The sequence below is a fragment of the Chinchilla lanigera genome, unplaced genomic scaffold (genome assembly GCF_000276665.1).
Source record: "Chinchilla lanigera isolate Chin_1 unplaced genomic scaffold, ChiLan1.0 scaffold00059, whole genome shotgun sequence".
NCBI classification, from domain to species: domain Eukaryota; kingdom Metazoa; phylum Chordata; class Mammalia; order Rodentia; family Chinchillidae; genus Chinchilla; species Chinchilla lanigera.
In genome coordinates this window covers 1,524,638-1,528,817 of record NW_004955460.1, presented here as the reverse complement: position 1 = coordinate 1,528,817, position 4,180 = coordinate 1,524,638, and the positions used below count along the sequence as shown (strand labels likewise).

Genomic DNA, 4,180 nt, shown 5'->3' with positions numbered 1-4,180 from the left:
CCTCCTCCACCTCCTCTTCGCCCTCCTCCACTCCCCCCACCCCGCCCAGTCCCCAGTCTCTCGGCCGCTCTCCGGCTCAGAGGCAGCGCGCCGAGCAGCCGGACGCCGCTGCCGCCGCAGGGGGCGAAGTTGGGAAAAGTTGGAGCGCCGCTCTCGCCTTACTTTTGCTTTCTCGCTGCTTGTAGGCCGCTCCCAGCGGGTCCCCTCCCTGGGAGCGGGTCCAAGGGGCGACGCGGGCGGCGAGGAGGCCAGGGTCCGGGGCGGCTGGGGGAGCCGGGGCGCCCCAGCCACGCGCGCACTCCCTCCCCGCCCGCGCCCCTCCCCGGTGCTCACACAGACACATCCGTGCCCGCTCCTCCTCTTCCCCTCGGTGACCCCGCGCCCGCCCGCCGCGCCAGGCCCCACCCACCCGGCAGGGGAAGGGGCCCGGCGTGATGTCACGCGCACCCTCCCGGCCCGCGCGCGCGGGTGCGCCCCTCTCCGACCGCCCAGTCTCTGCTCTTCCCGCCCCCTCGCTGCGTGGTTGGACTCCCCTACCTTCTTCACAAGCTCCTCAGGTTACCACCCCCCAACCTTAGCTCCCTGTCGCCTTGTTTCCCCAAACCAACCCTGCAATACCCTCTTGCGCGGGATGCTGCTTTGGAAAGTTTGGGGTTTCCTGCAAGCTGGACTCATCGGTCCTTGGGGCGGAATCTGGGAAGTGGGACTCCCACCACACACAGCCTGCTGTCCCCGCGGGCCATTGATTTAGAGGCAAAAACAAAGACCCTGGGCTTGAAGCCTGGACGTGCTGCTTTTCCTTGAGCTACACAGTGTCTCTGTCCTTGATTAATCTTTTTTGAGAAGCCCGGAACAGTTTAAAAAAAAAAAAAAAAAATTCCCTCCTTCAACAGGCCAGTCCACAGTCACCAGGTCCTTTTCAGTGTACCCATCCTGGACCTGTAAACAGGAAAATGAGATATCAAGGGGAAACAAAGAAGCATTCCAAAATCCTAGGCTGAGGAGCCTGCCCACCTACCCAGCCTGAGGAGCCTGGAGCTCGGGCGCGCTCCTGGGGAGTCACAGCGCGTCTCTACAGAAGGGCGAGAGTGGGTGGATGAGTGATTCGCTGTTATGATTCGAAGAGAATTTTGAGATTCAAATGCTTAGCTGGAGAATTTTTTAAGGGAATTGAAGGTGGTATTCACTGTTTCCTGGGACTTGTTGCTTATCACAGTGACAGGACAAAAGCTGAGACTGACTCTAACATTTATGGGAGAAGTAGCAGAAATATTTGTTAAGCTTTTAATATTGCTCTCTGCCTAGCCACGTTTTAGAAGGAAAAACCAAAACACTCCTCATTTGTCACGGAAAGCAGTAGTCTGAGAAGACAGGGGATACCCCCCCAGCCCCCCCCCCCACTGCTGGCCTCAGGCCAAGGAGGATTCTTGGAGCCTCCTTAGACTCCAAGGCCATCTGTGGGTTCCTGTCAGGAATACCAGGTCTCATGTGTCCCAGGATAGCTATGGATTTCCAGTGAGATCATACCTATAAAAGTGGGGAAGGAATTAGTTTTACAATAGCAAGCTACTCCTTCAACGTCAGTCTTTTTTTCTTTTTTGTATTCAGGAGTATTTCTGTATGGATCTCATGAATGCAAATCGTACATCACTGTTCATGGCAAAAAATAAAAAGGACAGCCAATAAATCAACAAGTAAAATAAACTAGATATTTTGAGTTTTAGTTCGGTCCTCTAGCATGTTTTGAGAGGCAAAGATTTTGATTTTTCCATTCTAAAACGACTAGCACAAAGGAAAACAGCTAATCTTTCCCCTGTGCCCATTGGAATAACTAAAAGCAAAGGAGGGAGAATAATATCGTTTGCTTTGTGTTCAGATTTCCTCACCTGAGATTCTTGGTGGAAATGTCCAGCTCTCTGCTTTAGGGATAAACATGCATGGTAATGAGCACATTTTGTAGAAATGATAGCAAGGGAGGGAAAATAAACCCAAATTTTGCCTTTAGAGTGAGTGACATACTTCCAAGATGCAGTTAGTTCCAGTCTGTGTTAACTTCAGAGCTCTTTTCCAAGTGAAAAACTTATGTAAGTAAATGTATCTTATGTAAATATATAATGTATTAAAATATATGATATATATATTAAAATGTACTATATATATATGGAAGAGAGACTACTCTGGTTGGAGTGAAATGTCACATCTCTCTTCACTCATCACCTTTCTTCAATGACTCCTGAGATATCTCTAACAGTCTCAAAACCAATCTAAATTTCAATATTGGCCGTTCTGTCGTCAGGACAAGCAGGCACTCTGAGATGCCCTTCTTGAAGTCTAAAATAACACCGTCAGAAACTCACTCATTGCATGCTAGCACCAATCCTTTTTGCAAGCAAAAGTATTAGTACCCCCTCCCCCGGCAACAATGAAGTAGGAGATTTGAACATGCTCTTATTGGTTCCCCAAGGGCTGCACCAACAAACCACACCAACTGGACAACTCAAACAACCGATGTCTCATGTCTTACATCTGTGGAGGCTGGAAGTCCAGAGTTAAGGTGTCACGCAGCACCATATTCCTTCTGAAATCTGTAGAGGAAAATTTTTCCTCAAACCTGCAGGTTTCTAATGGTGGCTGTGAGTCCTTGGTGTCCCTTGGTTTGGGGCCGCTTCACTGCAGCCTGTCTGCTGGTCACCAGATGGTCGCTCTTTTGTCTGTCTCCTTCTCTGATAAGGCACCAGTCATGCTGCACAGGAGGACCTACTGTTCTACTCCAGCCTGAATTTATTGTAACACTCTTTCTAAGAAAGATCATGTTTTGAGGTCCCTGGGATTAGACCTGTGATGTGGGTCTCCTTGGGGGACACAATTCACCCCATAAATGCATGATTCCCCAAGGAGCTGGCTGGTTCTCAGCTTGGTCATCAGACTGGCGGTGTTGGGGTGGTGAGATCTTGATGAGGTGGAGCCTAGGAGGAGGTTGTTAGGTCTCTGGCAGGAAAGGGGTGCCCTTGGAATGTAATTTTCTTGAGACCCCACTTGTCCTCAAAAGAGCCAGTTGTTATAAACGAGCAAGGCTGACCCTTTCCCTAACTCTGGTTTCCTCTCTCACCTATGTGATTGCTCTCAATATGAAACCCTTACCAGAATCCAAATTGATGAGACTTTCTGATCTGGGACTTCCAACTTCTACACTTGAGAGCTAAGTAAATTTCTTTCTTTTATAAACTACTCAGCCTCAGGTATTTTGTTATAGTCACAGAACTATCTCTCAGTTTGCATTCCCAGAAGTGAGTAACCTTTTCCAAAAGGATAAATATTCCTCTTGGCCAGTCTGGAAAGAGAGCTGCATGTAGGCAAACAACATCTGCTTACACACAATCTTATGTAAAGTCCAATGTGTGGCATTTTATCACACAAATCTTATGTAAAGTCCAACCTTCGTCTTCTATGAATGTCAGGACTCTCTTCTTTGAGGCTGGTCCCCTTTCATAGTGTAGATTTCTGCATTCCTTCACTTCCCCATCCTGTAATGCCTTCTGTCCACTGCTTTCTCAAGGGTCCTCAGTGCCCTGAAGTCACATTGTACCACATGTGTGTGTGGACAGAAGGATGCTTTTGTTCCTTGATCTTATGACTTGGGAGTCTCTCTCTCCCTCTCCCTCTGTCTCTATCTCTGTCTTTGTCTTTCTCTGTCTCTCTCTCTCCCTCTGCTCTGTATTTTCTTTCTCTCCTCCCCTCTTCCATTTTCTCTCCCTATCTCTCCACCTTCCTTTCCCTTTCCTCACTCTATCCTACTCCTGTAATGACAGGAGCACAGCCTTGAGAACAAGAGGATGGGAGATTAATCTCCCCTGTTCTCTGTGACTAACTCCTTGTGTCCAGGTTGCATTCAGAGCTAATAGAACCTCCAAGACAAATCTTTCAGGAACAAATTTCCAGAACACCAAAGGTGTAATAGCTGGTCTTGATCCTAAGATCAAGGAAGTATCCATGAAAATTCCACCCAAACTGGACAAGACAAAGTCAGGGTTACTCACCTCCTCTGACCACCCAGATTTCTGGGTGCTGTCTCCCACATTCACTTCCAGGGTCATGATGGCCCATGGGTAACACCTGGTCCCTCCCTGGGTGCACCTCTTTAGGTTTCCTTCCAATTTCTTGGATTTGCTTGTTGCCCAGG

The 4,180-nt window shown here is 48.7% G+C and overlaps 1 protein-coding gene across 2 annotated transcripts in view; it reads right to left on the bottom strand.

Annotated features, from left to right (window-relative positions):
* Gli3 (GLI family zinc finger 3) overlaps positions 1-361 on the bottom strand; it is a 277,128-nt gene extending 276,767 nt beyond the window's left edge. For both annotated transcript variants that reach the window (XM_013521254.1, XM_013521255.1), the window contains exon 1: positions 163-361. The gene's annotated coding sequence lies outside the window, so the exon portion shown is untranslated. The remainder of the gene's footprint in view (positions 1-162) is intronic.
* Positions 362-4,180: the final 3,819 nt, after the last annotated feature.